The sequence below is a fragment of the Astyanax mexicanus genome, chromosome 9, assembly GCF_023375975.1.
Source record: "Astyanax mexicanus isolate ESR-SI-001 chromosome 9, AstMex3_surface, whole genome shotgun sequence".
In the NCBI taxonomy this organism is placed as follows: Eukaryota; Metazoa; Chordata; class Actinopteri; order Characiformes; family Acestrorhamphidae; genus Astyanax; species Astyanax mexicanus.
The window spans coordinates 7,902,872-7,922,624 of NC_064416.1; the positions used below are offsets into that span (position 1 = coordinate 7,902,872).

The 19,753-nt window shown below is 38.6% G+C and overlaps 1 protein-coding gene across 1 annotated transcript in view; it reads left to right on the plus strand.

The window, feature by feature from the left end:
* Positions 1–466: 466 nt before the first annotated feature.
* Positions 467–19,753, plus strand: part of serpini1 (serpin peptidase inhibitor, clade I (neuroserpin), member 1) — a 41,028-nt gene continuing 21,741 nt past the window's right edge. Inside the window, exon 1 of the mRNA XM_022664332.2 lies at positions 467–590. The gene's annotated coding sequence lies outside the window, so the exon portion shown is untranslated. The remainder of the gene's footprint in view (positions 591–19,753) is intronic.

Consider the following 19,753-nt stretch of genomic DNA (forward strand, 5'->3'; position numbering starts at 1 on the left):
GGAATAATATGATGTCATTATTTAGGATATGTATTTAAATATATGGTATTAATAGTGTATACAAAACATTAATATTGCTAGGGAGGTATATATTACAGCCTACATATGTTAAAATACATACAGAATCATTTTTGTCTGTGTTTTCTGTGTTAGGGTGGAGACACGCAGAGATGTAGTTTTTTTTTAACGCGTTGTATCCGTTAAAAACAGGCGCAGCGTATTAGAAAAGGACTACACTTCCCAATCACGCCACTGATTGGCTGTAGCCACGGTGGCTGAGATGATTGATGTGTGCTTTGGCCAATCATAGCTTTCGTGTGATTCGCGTTTGTTCACTATTTTGACAATTTAGTTATATTAACTGTTTAGAAATAAAAATAGAAATTCTATATTCTTCTTTAGCTTTAGAAACGTTATATGTTATATTTAGTTTGTTGATAAAATGAAAAATGTAGCGATTTGCGTTGACCAATCAGAAAAAGGGGGCGGGACGGATCGCGCCTGAAAATATAACAGTGTGAGCAGCGTGTGGTGAAGGACAAGCTGGAGAGGAGCAGAGTGGAGCTCGACATCCATCTGAAAACCGCTCGGTAAGGCTCTTAAATGGGTTTTATAGATGGCAGAAATTGTTTTAAGCAACTTAAATACGTTTATTTTATGTTGGGGGTTAAAATAAATGAATGTTTTGTTTAATTTGGTCTTAAACGGAGCTATATAGCAGATACACATGTTTATTTTCAGCAGTGTAGTGTTGCTAGTAAACAACACAATGGGCAGAGTATAGGCATGGGTGTAAAATGGGAATTGTGTATTTATTTAACTGTATTTAACAAAGTAAACAGCTTTATTTAACTGTGTTTTTTGATATATGATGATTTAAACGTTACTATAACATTTCTGCCATCATTCCTATAGATATATGCCATGTTTTAAATATATACATGTGTGGACGTGTCATATTAATAATCATAGTAATAATAATAATGATAATATTAATACTGGCTTGCAACTTGCATTGATAAATTGGTACCTAAATGGGTTGGGCCAATGAAAACTCGATTCAAAACACAGACACCTGCAGATTTTACATGATAGACAAGGGTTTGGGTTATATGGCAATTATCAATACTATATTTATGTCATTCATTTCATTTATGTTTATTTATTTATTTATAGTTAATTTCCTATACATTATATGACACATACATGTTGAGTTTATACTGGTTTTGTATTCACTGCACAGCAGTTTGCAGCATGTGTATTTTTTGTGTGTTTGTGTGCGGGTGTGTGTGTGTTGTGTGTTTCATCCAGCATTTTAATGCATTTGCCTATAAGACATTCAATATGTGATGGATTAGAGCATCACCAGAGCATCACCGGCGGCAGATCCAGCTGCTGCCGGCTTCCCACATCTGGAAGCTGATCTGTGTGTGTGTGTGTGTGTGCTTCAGAGGCAAGGCGTGAATCCCCCCTTCAGAAAATCCCATTTCATGTTTCTGTAAATGAGATGGTGTGGAGGCAAAAGCAGGAAAAAAAAGCAGGGTAGAAATGCCCCTTTCTGATTGGCTGCCACAGACCGGGTATATTCATCATCCTGCCTTTCCTGTGAGGCTGTGAAATGGCAGGTTCATCTTTCTGCTCCTGAGAAACAGGGAGACGTGTTCAGATGACGAGGGGATTGATGTAGTAATAAGGAAACTGATGAAAAGTGGGATTTTTGGAGGAAATGATGGGAAAAAATGTATTAAACACATGGAAAAAGGACAGAAAGGTGAAAACGATTTGAAAGATACTGTATAAGGTGTGAAAGGGGGGGTGTGATGGAATTGCCACAGCATCACTATGTTGTGTCTACAGTGAGGACGTGAAGCTACGTAAAGCTTCTTTAGGGTGGTCTTAGCCCCCTTCAGCGAGCGCATTGATCCTTCAGATTGATTGCTGGTAGGTGGGGGCGGACTGCGTGCTAATTTGCAGTGATGACTGATAGCGGCTGCTCCAAAGCTGCACCTTCATTATCATTCCACACATACACTCATGTACACACATACACACACACACACGCTCCTACAGTGAAGCCGCAGAATGGGCAGAAATGCTGCAGAATTTAGTTTTTAGTTTTAATGGATTTAGTTTTTGATTACAGATTAATTAATTGTTGTCAAAATGAAAGAAATTACAAAATTATTTAATGTGTTGTAATAATGGCAGAATACAGAACATGTCTGTAGATTGCCTGCAAATGGAAAGATGGGTGGATATATAATAAGATATTTCCAGTTATAGCTGAATTTACGCTTTTAATCCCAGAAAAACGCTCTTATTTACTTTTTTACATTTTAATGCCTGTTTAAAGGGCCGATTACTGTTATTTTGCTGTTTTCCCTGGGTTTTGAGTGATAGATAGATAGATAGAGAGAGAGAGAGAGAGAGAGATAGATAGATAGATAGATAGATAGATAGATAGATAGATAGATAGATAGATAGATAGATAGATAGATAGATAGACAAACAGACAGACACATGGATAGATTGTATTGCATGTTTACAACATATTAATAACAATAATTTAAATAAAATCATTTTCACCTTTTACAATCTTTTTAAGGTTGCTGTTAGTTTAGTAGGGCCAGACCAATATCAAAATATCAAATCAGATGATTGATGCCCTTATCTGATATTGACAACAATGACTTTATTGGTATTTATGGTGTAAAACATAGAGCTGGGCGATATGTTAACATTTATCGTACAATAACAGCAATAAAATATATCACAATATTCTCTTCTGAGCTCGTTAGAAACTTGGCCGACCCCAGAAAAAAGGGAGTGCAGAATTAATGCTGTTTCACTAGATTCAATTCAGCACAGCAAAAAAAGTTGAATATAAATAATTTGTATGCAGTATTTTATAAGCTTATCCAACCCCATAAATAAATGATTAAAAAAAGCATTTTAGAAGAAAACCCAGAGGGATCTAAAGGGCTCCCACTATAATCGGGATATCACTGGTTCAAATCACAGTCATGCAGCTTGCCATCAGCTGCCAGAGCCCTGAGATAGCACAAGTGGCCTTGTTCTCTCTGGGTGGGTACAGTAGATGGCGCTCTTTCCCCTCATCAGTCCTAGGATGATATTTATCAGCACAAGGCTGCATCTGTGAGCTGATGTATCAGAACCGAGTCACTGCGCTTTCCTCCGAGCACACTGTGATGCTACTCGGCAATGCAGCAATCAGCAGCAGTTCAAAAAGAGGCGGAGTCTGACTTCACATTTATCGGAGGAGGCATGTGCTAGTCTTTACCTTCCTGGTGTTGGGGCATCACTAGTGATATAAAGCTGAGTAGCAGCACTTAACATAAAGCAAAGCTGTTGGTCACAGCGGTGGACCTGATTGTGCTGTGTGATATGGTGTGGTTGCTATGGTATACCATGTTGTGTTTGGTTGCTAGGTTGTGATTATTCAGTTGAAATGGTGTTATTGCTTTGATTAATTGGGTATGTCGTGTTGTCACTTTGATGTCCTGGATGTCTTTGGGTTGCTAAAGTCTTTCTACGTAGGTGCTGTGCTGTTGCTAATGTGTTACTATGTGGTTGCTGTGGCAGTTGCTATGGTTTTTCAGATTGTGTGGTATCCCACATGGCTTGGGATGTTTCCAAGTGGTTGCTGAAAAGGTCCTGAAAGGTAGCCGATTGATTTTTATTAGTCAACACCAGCAGATGACATGTCTCTCCAAAACATTACTGATTGGTGGAAACTTCACACTAGACCTCAAGCAGCTTGGACTGTGTGTCTCTCCACTCTTCCTCTTTCATTTTTCAGCAGGACTTGGCACTTAAATAAATAAAGACTTAAAATTGATCACTCTGTGTTTAATACATCTATATAAGATATTAGTTTCACATTTTGAATTATTGAAATAAAGTAAATTTTCAATTATATTATATTTTTTGAGATGCACTAGAATGTACAGTATATAAACTTTCTGCTATATTAAATGATACAGTGTCATGCTAATTATTGTCAAGGAGTTAGCACTAAGCTAGCCTTGTATCTTCAGTGCACAACAATAGATTCCACTTTTTTTAACTCTGAACATGGCTTGGTTGATTGACTACACTGGAGGAAAGAAGAGAAGCTGCAGAAATGGGCTGATTTGCCAGCTGCTGTCTGCGCAGTGGAGTATAAGTGTTCGAGTGTGTGGCTGCAGGTGGTGTAAAGCTGGTGTTTTTGGTGGTCAGGCCGGTTTGTCCCGGGCTGCAGTAACCTTGGCACACACTGGGCCGGCTGCGCTGGTGTCGGACTGAATGGACCCTTTCTTTGTGAAGTTGTTCTCAGGAATCAATAACCTCTTCACCTCTCACAGTCACCTGACCAACATTCTGGGATTAATTAAAGGGCTCACATGACCACTGACTTCATTTAAACTCTACTACAGATCCTGAGATTTATTCGTGGGACTGAAATATTAAATATTTATTGCATTGCTGGCCAAGTGGTGCATTGCAACTCTGATTGGAAGGAAGGTAAAAGTAACCAGAAACAATAAATGATTAAACATTTAAACTGATATGGGAAACTCTTGGTCATGTTTATTGAGCTACACATACAGCATGTAGTTGTAGAGGTTCCTAATGGAGTCCTGTTCTAATGGAGTCCTGTTATAATCCATCCCATGCAGCTTGACTATTTTTTTATGCACTAGGGGTAAATTCTTGATAGAAAGGCAGTTGCATCCCACACATTTTTTAGGCAGGGATAGATCTGGTGATGTGACTGGCCTTCAAGACAAGATCTTGAGATGGCAGCATTGTCCTGTTGAAATAATAAACCTGAGTGAGCTTTCAGAAAAGGTTGAACTACTAGTTGTAGGACATCATTAACATATTGTTACACTGACCACACTAATACTGATTTGTTGGTGGTCTCCACCAAACTTGGTGTAAGACTGTTCTTTATATTATATTCATATTATATTTAAATATACACTGAGTATAATGAAGTCACTTGAAGATTCATTCATTTATTAAGGGAAAAATCTATCCAAACCAATCTAGCTCTTTGTTAAAAGAGCCCCCCATAAATTAACTGTGATTAATTACACTTTTTGTAAAGCTAAATTTAAAGAGTTAAATTTCACGACTAACCACTGATTACTGCCAGACCTGTAGAATCAATAAATCAGTTAAATAAAACCTCTCTGACAACATGAAGCAGATAAACCTCAAAAAGCAGCACATTGCTATACCCCGATTTGAAGAAATAAAAAAAAACAGATGAAAAAACAAAGTCATTGATTATCTATCAGTCTGAAAAAGGTTAAATATTTAGTCATATCTAAAGCTTTAGGACTCCAGTGAACCACAGTGAGAGCAATAATTCACAAATAGAGAAAACAGGGAACACTGGTGAACCTTCCCAGGAGTGGCCATACCTTGAAACTCGGGGTGGGCGAAATGGCTCTAAAATAATATCACAATATTTCAGGGTATTTTTGCGATAACGATATACTTGGCGATATAGGAAAACAGAAAAATAATTAATTAATTTCAGGAATATAGTATTATAGTATAACAGCATAATCATAATGTGGCAAATCAAATAATATAGGATAAAATAATATAATTCAACAAATAATATTGCAGAATATTTAGTGCATGCATATAAACTGCAAACTAAAACAATTATACAATAAATACACCTAAAGCTTCACAGTAAATAATAGACTACTTTTAAGACAGAACAGCCCTATTATCACAATATGGATTTTTAATATCACGATATTTCTGCGTCACGATATATTGTATACGATATAATATTGCCCACCCCTACTGGAAACCCGGATTGTGTAAATATGACGGCTGTCAAGAGATGTTAGTGGTTAAAGTTAGCATATTTCCTCAATATGTGATCACATACCCTGATCCTTTTGGTACGGTTAGTACAGAAAATATAATATTTATTAAAAATGTTGCTAACACTGTTATTGAAAGTAGATGTGAGGTCTCAAAAAGAGATTTTTGAAATCAGTGAACCCTGAAATCAGTGAATTCCACACCAGTAATTTCTACATTATAATCTAATTAGATTAGCAAATCCCTATTAGATTAACTAACTTTTAGCTGAAGCTTAGTGTTTACCTGTAGGTGAATGGAATGTAGCAAACTCTGCATCTGTCTTGTAGTCCTTCTGGGCTCCATCTATCAAATGCATTTTCAATATTTACTGGCGTATTTACTGCGTCTCTCGTCATAGAGCTTTCAAGAAAGATGTTGAGGCTGCAGCACGCTGTGTTTGCTGTGTTTGTTATCTTGTCAGGAGGTCACAAAAGCCCTTAGAACAACATTTAAAGAACTCCAGTACAGTAACTGTAGTGTAATGCTCTGGTGGGTCTCTGAATCAGCATTGCGTATGATGGAAGGTGTGGTGGTAATGGAGCGGGTTTGTTTTGGAGAGGGTTTTGTGGGAGATATTTTTTCAGCAGGCTGTGTGGTGATGACTCAGGGCGTTTTGACACTCGGAGGAAATTTGTGGCACTCTGTATTCTCCAGCTCTGTAGCAGCTGAGTCTGCTCTGGGGTCAGCAGTGCAGCATTTAATCAGAACTGACCCTGTACTGTGGCCTGCAGAAATCACTGGTGTTTGGTTGGGCAGATGAACAGTAGGTCTACTATCAAAACCAACACAAAAATGCATCTCAGTGGGTCAATAATGAGTAATCAGAGGCGGGGCTTAGTGGGGCGCAGGGTAAAAAGACTGAAAAGCAGCCAATCAGAAGCTTTTCTGCTTAAGACGTTACTTTGGCAACCAGAACAGAGCACTGAATATGAATGTTGAATCGAATTAAATTGCCAATCCCTATTATGCAAGTGGTTGGTATTAAATGATCTAGCTAAGATTGGCTAACTTTAGTTAAGAGTAACATAGCAAACTCTGCATCTGTCTTGTAGTCCTTCTGGGCTCCATCTATGAAATGCATTTTCAATATTTACTGGCGTTTTACTGCATCTCTCGTCATAGAGCTTTCAAGAAAGATGTTTAGGCTGCAGCACGCTGTGTTTGCCTGCTATTGTGTTTCATACCTGGCAACCCAGGGTGTATATGACTGCTGTCAAGAGTTGTTAGTGGTTAAATTAGCATATTTCCTTAATATGTGATCACATATCTGGATCCTTTTGGTACAGTTAGTACATAACATATAATAAGTATTGAGAAATGTTGCTAACATTAGCTTAGTGAGTTGCTTTGCTAACACTGTTTTTTAAAGTAGATTTGTCTACATTATAATCAAATTAGATAAGCAAATCCCTATTAGTTTAGCTAACTTAAGCTGAAGCTTAGTGTTTACCTGTTTAGGAAGAATGTAGCCAACTCTGCATCTGTCTTGTAGTCCTTCTGGGGTCCATCTATCAAATGCATTTTCAATATTTACTGGCGTTTTACTGCATCTGCATGTTAGTGGTTAAAATTGGCATATTTTCTTAATATTTGACCACACATCCTGATTTTATTGGTACAGTTAGTACATAAAATATAATATTTTATAGTATTGAAAAATGTTGCTAACATTAGCTTAGTGAGTTGCTTTGCTAACTTCTTCATCTTCATCTTCAACAGCAGCTGAGGACCCTGAGGGTCCAACACTGTTATTTAAAGTAGATGTGAGGTCTCAAAAGGAGATTTTTGAAATCAAGGAACCGAATAATTCCACAGCAGTAATGTCTACATTATTATCTAATGGTGCACCACAATGTTCACAATTAAATTATTAGTTTCTTCATAGATATGATATTACTAAAGCTTCTACACCAGTTTGGTTTATGAACATTAGGGCTGCACGATATTGGAAAAAATTACATTGCAAATGTTCTTTCTTCTATAACTATATATATTGCGAGATTAAACAATGCAGGGTCCATGATGTCACCAGCCCCGCCCACACCCGCATGATGTCTCATGTCCAGACCGATCAAGAGCTGAGTCAGCACCGAACTCTTTAAAACCAGAGAAAAACAGAAAAACATTTAAATAGGAGCATTTTTTCTGGAATTAAAAGCATAAATTAAGCTGTAACTGAAAATATCTGCGCTGCAAAACTGTGCTGGACTCTCCCGCTTCTCAGGCAGCAGCAGCCTGTCACTCACACAGACACAGAAACAGCGCTGTGTATCTACTTCTTGTGTCAAGAATCAAAACATTGCAACATGATGTGTTTGATTTAATTGCTTTAAGTGAAATTGCATGTCCTGCAATGTGACTATTGTACATGCACACATCGCGATGACAGTGCTTAAACGATATATCGTGCAGCCCTACTGAACATTTCACCTTTGTCATTCATTTTGTGTGTATTGAGTGTCTGCGAGCTGCTACAGACACTATGCCACCCAGTACTAACACCAGCCGCTATAAATATAGGGCTTCTTTCTGGCGATTGTCTCTCAGTGGAGCGTAATGTCCTGGAGACGTTTTAAAACCATTAACACCCTCCTTAATGTGCTGTACAGCTGCAGACACTTTAAACCTAGCAGCCCATTTAGAGTCTTTACATTGTTACAGCACTTTTTATTTATTCAAGCTACTGGCTGCTCATAACGACTTGATTAAAACCCCTGCCAGGTAAAGTAAATAACACTGAATACTTTAATACCTGGTTGCTTCAAGTGTTTTGAATATCAGGATTATACAGTGGCTTGCAAAAGTATTCATACCCCTTGAACTTTTTTTCCACATTTTGTCACCTTACAACCAGAAACTGTATTTTATTTAATGTATTTAAATGTATTTTATTGAGATTTTAAGTGATATGCAATACTTTGTTTTTGCCTAAGTGTGAAGTGGAATGAAAATGATGGTTTTCAATATTTTTATCAAATAAAAATCTGGAAAGTATAACGTGCAAAAGTCTTCATCCCCCCTATGTTAATACTTAGTATTGACACCATTCGCTGCAAGTAAAACTGTAAGTGCTTTGGGGATATGTCTTTACCAGCTTTGCGCATCTAGAGACTTTTTGAAATTTTTGCTCATTCTATGTCTGGTGAGTTCCTTAGTCTTAATGATGCTGTTCATTAGTGTTCTCTTACAAACCACTGAGGCCTTCACAGAACAGCTGTATTTATACTGAGACTAAATTACACACAGCTGGACTCTTATATTAACTTATTCAGTGACTTCTGAAGGCTGATTTGACTGCACTGGATTTTATTTAGTGGGTTCGGAGTAAAGGGGGCTGAACACTTTTGCACATCGCACTTTTCAGATTTTTATTTTATAAACATTTCGAAAACAATGTATCATTTTCATTTCGCTTCACAATGATTTGTGTTGGTTTATTACTTAAAATCTCTATAAACAAAATATTTATTTATGTGGTTGTAAAGTGACAAAATGTGAAAAAGTTCAATGAAAGGGCTATGAATATTTTTGAACGCCACTGTATTTGGAAAAGAAACCCAAAATCTAGATAGATAGATACTTTATTTATCCCAAAGGAAATTTAGGAGGTGGACTGAGACCCTCACCCTGTTTACACCTGGCATTAACATGAACCCTTAGTGATCTGATCATAGCAGTCCAGCACTAAGTACAGGTATGAACTGGATACAGTGCGTCTTGAGGATGCACCATAATCCTATCACTCAAATCATATTTGGATGTGATCAGAGACTCATATGACTGAGTTATTATTGTAGTGTGATCACCAAAGCCCCTTAGAGACACCATTCGCCACCGTCCACCGTCCGAACGGGTTAGCTGAGCACGCCACAGTAACACGTTAATTTATGAAGATGTTACTCGTGGCTGGTGGGCTAATGAAACTAGCCCCCTAGTCTGGATTTGGGCTAAGGACTCTTACAGTAACTGTCTGTAAGTCCCGCCTCCAGATCATTTGTGATCACTGAGGATACAGCTGTATAAAAAAAGTTTGGGCACCCCTGATCATTTTTTGCCCAAATTTATCCACCTGCCTAACTTTGATTAAATAATTATTGCACACTTTCTGTAAATCCTATACACTTCATTTCACTTCTCAAATATCACTGTGTTCATCAGCTGAAATTGCTTATCCAAAAACATTGATTTATAAAGGAAAATCATGAAAATGATCAGGGGTGCCTAAACTTTTACATACCACTAGTGCTGGGTGATTTTCCCGATTATTTAGATAAATTCGAATTACAGTTTTAATGCGATTTTTAAAATGGTAATCGATTTTCATCTTTACATAGAGATATTTTTTATCTGAAATATGCAAAAACGCTACTCAATTCTTAAATGTTTTTCCGTGTTACCCTGGTTACCGGCGCCTCCCACAGACAAGCACACATATTTTATTATCAAAGCAACAAGCCAAACACTCCAAATGCAGCCAAACAAACGTACTGAGCTCGTAGCGAAAAACTGGAAATATTGCTTCAGCGGTGTGTAATTCGTAATCCTATCGTTTCTAAAAACTGCAACATCATATATATTTTGTTAAACAATAATGGGCGCTCCTGTTTCTTTCACATTTTAACTTTAGAGTCTTTATTTCAGTCAGAAACTCGCGTTCTGAAGTTTAATCGATTGTCTGAGCCTGTAAATAATGCTTTGAATAACTGATCACTGACTGGTGAATAGATTCACTCAGTGAGTCGACTCCTCACTCAACCCAAAGCGTCTGAACACCAAACAGATCACATGATAATTCACTATATCAGTGTAGTTTAAATGTTCAAAAATATATATATGCCCTACATACCACCATACCACTGTACATGTTAATTATTTTACATTTGAAGATTGGTGTCAGACAGCAGTTGATTTGTGTGGTGTTTAAACCCCACCCACTAGATAGGGGTGTTGTACTCTGTCATCAGATTCCACTGTTGTGATTCCATAATAAGTAAACTTTTGTTTAATTTAGATTTTATAAAAATGGTATTGGGTTTTTCTTAAATTTGATCTAAATAATCACAACATACCACCTTGCTCACGATACACTGAACAGCAAGTCCTGTATCATAAGTTCTTGCCAATACACAGCCCTGAATAGGGGGCTAGATGTAGTTCTAAGTACAGCTTTAGAATTTAAAATATGAAAATGTATAAATACCCAGAAATGCAGCTCTAGGGATTTGGCATCTGTTCTGTCACACTGACATTTACAGAGAGCATTTGTGTGCAGCAGGATGTCCGGTGTGTGTGTGTGTGCGTGTGCGTGCTATAATTGTACCTCCAGTGTCCTCCATCAAACAGTATACAGAAGCTCAGATTAGGTATTTAGTCATTTTTAATCAATTTTTAGTCCCCTCCAAAAGTATTGGACAAGTGAGGTCGATCCTTTTATATCTGCTGTAGACTAAAAACATTTGATTTTTGCATTAAAATATGAGTATTAGACAAAAGATCAACATTTCAATTTGCAGTTTTTAAAAACGGTAGGATTTCTTGCTATTTAAATATATGCTTTATGCTCATGTTTTAAGGGATTCTAGGGTTATTAAGCTGAGAAAACGACAATGTGTGATTTTATTGTCACACTCCTCCAGCTCTCTGGTAATTTTGTCGTGTGTTATACAGTTGTGGTAAGGCAACTTCAGAAGTGTATTTGCGACATGGTAGCACATACGTCTTGTCTAAAACTTTCAACATGTTATTAAATCCTGACTTTTCCTTTTTAATTTAGCTGGGAGCAGCACTTTAAGTAAATCCGTTGTGCTGCTTCATTTAGAAGCGACGGTTTTCAAACACAAGTTACAGGGAGGACTAGTTTGGTCTGCGCCCGTCGCCACAAAACCAAACTAATTCACACAAGCCCCGCCTTTCCCCCAGGTGTTGTTTGTGTTTGGTGAAAGCGTGCAGGAGGAGGGTCACTCTGAACTACGGGAGCCCAAATGTAGTGTAGGTAGCGGAAGTTTAAACTGAGAAAACTAGGGGTGGGTATCATCACTGATTTTCCAGTTCAATTCAATTCCGAATTACAAGGTCCCGATTCGATTCAAAATCGATTAATTTAGGGAAATTTCTGTTACAATAAAAATTGTAGTTTGAATATGAAATGTTGTAATAAATATAAGGAACACTTAAACTTCTATTAGTAACATATTAATATATGAAATATGAAATATTAATATATTATAATATTTAATATACAAAAATATATATGAAAATCTTTTTTTCATATCATTTAATGTAACTTAGTTAATTGCAAAACCGTGCTTCACATCTCTATACAGGTTTGGAACGACCACTTTACTCAGATGTTTACGTGTGGGTAAAACATAACCTGCTTCCAGAACATTTTCAACAATGCTGTATGAACGTATATACTGACATTTTAGTTACATAAAACAAAAACATAACATGCTTTATAAACGTCTTATTTATTTGTGAATAAAAGTGTAGAATGAACCCATACCCACTAGTTCAGATGTGATAATATAATAAGCAAAGTGATAATAAAAACACAACAAGCTAAATGAATAATGTAAAGAGAGAAAACGTTATTAAATTAAAAGGAAAAAACATAGCCAGTCTGAGCGGAGCTTTTTTTCCCCGTTATAGGAGCCTCTCTCCGGGCCTGATAATTGAGTTCATCCCTGAGGACAAAATAATCTGAATCAGTAACAGAACTTCATAGAGAACACAATCATAATTTAACTATTTACATATTAAATCACTCAGATACAGGTTGACCTCTGGAGGTGGTAGTTTAGCGCCAGCCGCGTTTGGTGCTCGAAAACCTGGCTAAAGGGGGATTGGCTTAATCGGTAAAACGGCTAACCCGCTAAGCTAACGGTGGATTCAGCCAGATCTGGTCTTACATTACAAGTACAAGAAAATGACTTACATTTTTACGGAAACTCGTGGCAGTGCCGACTCCGGCTGCCATCCCTCGTGCTCCAGCTCACCCTAGTCAAAGGGTGGTGATCCCAAGGATGGTCTCATGAATGAAAAAACAGTAGACATTAAAACTGTACTCATATACGGGGAAAATGGGCTAATTCTAAAGATCGATTTGGGTTTATATTAATCTATATCGGATCATTCAAATGAAGATTTAAATCGAAGAAACAATTTTTTTAAAAACACCACTAGAGAGAAAATCAATTTTCATAAAAACACATCGTCCTTAACTGTAATATCTGCTTGAGACATTTAGGTACAGTGCTAATTGGTGTACATAGACTTCCAGTGCTTGTTAGCTATGTTACTGCAGTACTGGTACTGGAGTTTGTAGCTCCAGTGTAGAACTAAAAAAGCTAAACTTTGAAAAGCAAACACACAGTAAAACCTACAGTAAAAGTGGTCTATAGGTCTGTAGAGTGCAGATCCTGAAGCGGGTGGAGCTGAGACGAGCTGTGTTGAGAAGCTGTCTTCACTGCTGATGAGGTTTATATGAAATGGCTGAAGGGGAGGGACCGGAGCGGCGGTGCAGATGAATTAATAAACAGATCTGAAGGGAGTGAGCGCTGAGACGCGAGAGCTTCCTCTGACTGATCGACTCTGACACTCTCTGAGCTCCAGCAGAAGCTCGCAGGCCGTCCACAGGGGTCCTCCTGCAGGACTGGGGGCTCTGAAAGCTGCGGTTCAGCTGCAGCGCTGATTTGAGGCTGTTTATAGTCTGCAATGCCGTTTGAACTCAACTGAAAACGTCGTTTAGGCACTCTTTCATGCTAATGGAGGGAGAACTGTGGAGAGGAGAGGAGTCTGGTTATCTTGTCTCTCCTGAGGAGGAGCTCCAGCAGCAGAAGAGTCGCTTTGAAGTGAGAGAGAGAGAGATGCCTTACGCCTGTTATCAGATGATCTCATAGATTCTATCTTTTTCTGATTTATATGTGTATATACACTTAATTTATATATGTAAATACACTTAAAGCTTCACAGTAAATAATAGACTACTTTTAAGACAGAACAGCCCTATTATCACGATATGGATTTTTAATATCATGATATTTCTGTGTCATGATATATTGTATACGATATAATATTGCTCACCCCTACACCAAAGTATTGTATGGGTATTGTTTTAAAATTTTAAATACCAATACCGGTGTTGTGCCGAATTCAAAACTCCCGCCAGTAAAAGCACCCCCTCTCAGAGTGTTTTTTTCATTATTTCTTAGTCAGAGTAGCTTAGAACAGTATCTTGGGTTATTTAATTTTCTAAAAAAAAGTTAAAGCCAAGAAGATATCTGTGCGCTCCTAAAAGAGGGTGCGTTTCCTGGTGGGGGTGCTGAATTTGGCCCAACACCGATACAATACCTTGAATTCTATACCGATACCCAAATTATACTTTTTTCAATACCTTTCCTAAATTGCAACCAAAAAATACAAAAAACAATAATTATTCTCACACATTCTTCACATTTTTTGTTTTAACAGCCGACATGAAAAATCTCATTCTCATAATATCACCATGAGAGACTCCATCTTTTTGAATGGACCATGTTTGTGGCACTTTATGAAGAACAACAATCATTGCTTGTGCTTAATCTACAAATATTGTTCCTGAAGCATACTGCTGGATGTATTTCAGCTTTTAAGACTTTTTTTTAAATATCAGCATTAGATTGGCAAAATTAAATTAGATTTATATTATTGATGTCAATTACTTAAAAATGAATTAAGTATGAATAATAGTGTAATGTGTTTTACTTCTGGCAGACTTTTTTATTGTATTATAATATCTAAGTGTAGAGAGAGAGAGAGAGAGAGAGAGAGAAAAGACGGAGCGAGCTGAGACATTTCAGTTGGTGCCTTTTTGGTATTTAATTTTGATACCCAGCCCTAGTATAAATCAGTAGTACCCTGCTGTTTATAGCGCTCCTGATTTGCAAAGTATTGCCAACACATACTTGTTGCATACTAAGTGTCATTTCTGCTGACTCATTTTGCTACTCTTTTCACCTCTGCATAAATTGAAGACCTAAATATTTTTTCGTCAGGCTTTTCAAAGAAAATGTAATTGTTCGGTATAAAGTATTAGATTTTTTAGCTTTTTTGGCTAAATAATATTGATTGCAAAAAAATTCAGTGCATCCCTATGTCTGATTACTAATTTTAAGAATTTGTAATTTCACTGAGCAGGTGGAAGAGTACTTTGAAACAGTATGTTGGGTTAGGTAATTGCCCTTATAAATTGGGGAGAAAATGGGGGAAAAAATTAGAAATAAAAAAATTAATAAACTGCTGCTTTAAAGATGGCAGTCTGCAATTCGGTCACACCTTGATCGCTTCAAATCCACTGAGGTGACGTACTGAGATAACATAACTGAAATTATGTCCCAGACCAAATATATATATATATATATATATATATATATATATATATATATTTATTGATTATATTGGATTCATACATTGTTGTTCTTGATTACTAATTGCATCAGTAGTGACAGCACTACATACAAGTATTGGAGGCTTAAATCTCACCATATTACAGGGTGTTAACTGCTTCAGAAGAAGAGATGGGAAGAAAGAGAGAGAGAGAGAGAGAGAGAGAGAGAGAGCATCTATCTGAAAGCTTGTGCTGGTGGGCAGCACTGGGCAGGTGGTGGTCTGTGTGTGACTGATGGATTACCTGTGCTCTGTGGAGATCACAGCACTGAGGAAATGTGAAGATCAGGAGCTTCAGGGGTTCTGATCCATCAAATCCCTCAAAATACTGAGTGCAGTACGTCCTTTATTAAACATTTTAAAAACAAATTTTAATCAAATCACAGATTTTCAGTCATAAAGTCAAAATGTGACTGTTTATAATACTGTATTAATAAAACAGGGCCCTTTAAAAGTATCGGAACCGTGAGGCCAATCCCTTTATTTCTGCTGTAGACTGAAAACATTTGAGTTTAACATTAAAATATGAATATGAGACAAAAGATTAACATTTTAGCTTTTATTTCCAGATATTTATTATGGATCTGACACAGTTTAGAAAGTCTTCAGCAACTTTTACCTGAGTTCACACAAAAGTATTGGAACATGTGATCATCAGGTGTGTTTTGTTGCCCAGGTGTGTCCTGATGCATTGATGATAAAAAGCACCGAATCTCTTATTGTTCAGTTTCAGATTTGTGTTTTGCCTCTGCATACTGTGCATTTATAGTTAGAGGACTAACTAACATGAAAACCAAAGAGCTTTGAGTCTATGGGTCAAAATCAAGCAACTGTGAAGCTGAGAGAAGATGGAAAATCAATCAAACCATTGCTCAGATATTGGCCATAGCCAGAACAACTGTTTGGAATGTATGTCCTGAAGAAGAATGTCGTCACTGGTGTACTAAGTAACAGTTGTCGAACAGGTAGGATTTGCTTAAGTTGATGACAGAAACATTGTAATTTCTGTAAAGAAAGACCTTAAAACAACTCCTAGTAACATCAGCAACAACCTTGAGAGGACAGGAGTGAAGGTATCACAATTCTACTTCATGAACAAACCTAGTGGTAGAACCATCATCATGCAGCAAGATAATGACCCGAAACACACTGCAACCTCGAAAAGCATCACAAAAAAAAAATGCAAACGTTTAATGATTTCAGCGGCTCAATATGAAGTAGGTCATATCAGACCACAGACCATCACCATAGGCTACAGAACCTGTCAATAGATTACAGAACATCTCAATAGATCACAGAACATCGCTGTAGGTACCAGAACATCTCCATAGATCACAGACCATCTCAATAGATTACAGAACATCTCAGTAGATCACAGGTCATCTCATGGATCCCATAACAGATCAGCAGGTCACAGAACACATTCACACATTACAGAATATCTCTACAAATCTCCTGGGTTTATGTCCGTTACCAGACTATCTTGTCTAATCCAAAATCAACAAATTTCTGCTAAATATTTCCAGTATTTTAAAATGACAAAACACAGAAGAGAGGTAATGTCACTCCATGCTACTGATAACCAGAACTTTATCTACAGAACCTGCAGTGTGTGGATCTGGGTTTAGCAGATCTGCTGCTTTAAGCTGGCTGAGGATGAGATGCTGCAGCGCTCCAGGACTCTGCTAACAGACTGCCTCACTCTGTGTGTGTGTGTGTGTGTGTGCGCTCATGCATTTGGAGTGTGTGTTCTCTGCTCCAGATGGAGCTCGGGAGTATCTCATCTCTCACACACACACATATGTGTGTACGTGTTTGTGTGTTTGCCAGCAAAGTGCGTTTTGAAGCAACTTATGAGAAAAGTGACAGATTTGGAACAGTGTGTGTGTGTGTGTTTATAAAAGAGTATATTTTGGAGAAGGTTAGTTGGGGGGTTTACACACTAATGTACGGAGCCTGGGATGGGACGTGGAATTAAAATTAGGAAGCAGTTTCGCAGTTTGTGTTCACTTTTCTTTAAATCAAGAGAATGATTTCACAGTTTGTGCTCACACTTTTCATAATTCGAGAGGGCGCTTTTGTATGTACATAATAAATCTAAAGCAGGGGTCGTCAGTAGGTAGCCCCCAGGCCTGATGTGGCCCACAAGCATGAAACATCTGGCCCAGGAGGCTGTTTGAACTCAAATAAAAAGCTTCTCTAGTGAGCTTTGTTTACATTCCTCCCCTGTCTCTCTCTGTCGCGCACTGTGTGACTTTAGCTTTCACACATTCTCGTTTTTCCACACGCTCTTGTTCTCCCTATCTCCTTATAAGGGCATTTTTCACGGCCCTGTCCCAATTCACTAGCCGGGGCAGCGATAGTGTTTTGGACCGCGACCCTGACGACACGGGTTCGTTTGGGGTCAACAACCCTCTGGGCTGGAGAGCTACTAGTCTACCGACCTTCTAGCGACCCCTGATCTAAAGGGATCTAACATATTGGGTGCTTTTTGATGCTTTTTAATGTGATTATATGCAATAATGAACAAAGATGCTCTCGTTAGAGTTTATTTCCGTTTAGGTATGCTTTATAAGGACATACATACATTTCTATATATACTTCTCTTTTGCCACTGGAAAATGCACTTTTCTCATGGTTATTGATCTAACAGCAATATGTTAAGACAGAAGTACTTCATTGTATTAATTGATTTTGTTTGAATAAAGCTTATTTCCACTGTCCAATATGTGAAAAGCCTAAGAGTCTTGACACAAGACATAGATACACAGCATCGTCTCTGTGTCTGTGTGAGTGACAGGCTGCTGCTGCCTGAGAAGCGCGAGGGGGAGGGGGACATAAGGAGTAAACACAAGGTAACCGCATGGCTTGTAAATGCAGGTGTCGAAAGCTGTGCACCTCAATCCATCACAGTTTTGCGCAGATATTTCCAATTACATCTCTGGTATCAAGGGTCACGGGAGGGGCTGGAGACTATCCCAGCCGGCATAATTCGAGCTTTAATCCCAGAAAAAATGCTCTTATTTACCTTTTAAAAAGCCATTTAAATGCCTGATTAAAGCGGCGATTACTGTTGTTTTGCAGTTTTTCTCGGGTTTTGAGTTGAGCTTGGCGCTGACTCAGCTCTTGATTGTTCTAGACGCGAGACAGTATACAGGTGGGGGTGGGGGTGGTGCTGGTGACGTCATGGTCCCTGCATTGTTTAATATCTCGATATTTATCGCTGAAAAAAGATTCCAATATCATGCAGCCCTACATGATATATATATATCAATATACCAAGAGCCACAAAACTAGATATTTCACTTCTCTGCATTCAGAGTACATTATTAAGAAACTTTCTCTGTCTCTCTCTCTTTTTTTTTTTTTTTTTAAACAAGCATGGGTCCGTGACCCACTTTTGGGCCCCAACCCACCAGTTGAGAAAAGCTGCTCTAGAGCCATCATATGTGAAGCTCTAACTGGAAAGATAGCGTTAGCTTTTAGCCTTTTTAGCCTTGTATTAACCCTCAAATTATCTACTCTAGTGTGCTTTTGGGGTTTTGCGAGTAAAAATAAGAACAAGAAAAAGAAGTGTTTGAGGTTCCTGATTCGTCACTTCCACGAATTTAACGTGTCCTTAATTCAGTTAAAGTTCATTCAGTCTGAGAGTCAGGGCAGAGTCTGGCTTTATAAGGCCACTGAAACCTGGCCCGGCCCGCTGGGGGCTGTCGGGGGGCCGCGGGGGATGCGGAGCTGCCGGTTTGGCCTGTGTGCTTCTCCCTGGTGGGCTGCAGGTCTTTGTGCTGGACGCAGCCTGAGCGAGGAGAAAGGTCAGCCATGTCTGCTGTTCCAGCCGCGCCCTCTTTTCTCCTTCCCTCACAGACCGCTGTCTGTTTTTCCCCGCCCGGAACGGCTAGTGTTACACCGGCGGCCTGAAACACTGCACCCCCCCGCGCTGGAGGATTCTGGAATGATCTGCTGGAACCAAGCGGGGTCACAGCTAGTTTCAGAGCCTGGAGGTTTACAGGGCCTTTCCTCAAACTTCTACTGATACTGACCTAAAATGTTCATGTTTTCATACAGATTACAGCAAAACCATGAACCTGTTGGCATAGGCTAGAGGGGCGTAAGGCCTGACAGCTGGAAGGATTGATAGAGCCCCATTCAATATTTTGGATAGGATGATTTGGGGTTTTGAAAGGGGTGGTTTTGACAGTTTGGGGGCGGAGTCAGGGTCGCCTCCTTCAGCGAATGCTATTGGCTGATATCTCCAGGGTTCGTGACGGACCGCCTACCTCCACGAGCCAGAGAAGGGCGGGGAAGGAAGGATGGCAGGAGAGTTAGCTAGCTGGCTATGCTAACATCCAATAGCCCGCTTTCCGGTGCAGTTAGCCCGGGTTTAGTGCCCGGAGCGACCTGCTCTGTCTGCCCGGGTTTAGTGCCCGGAGCG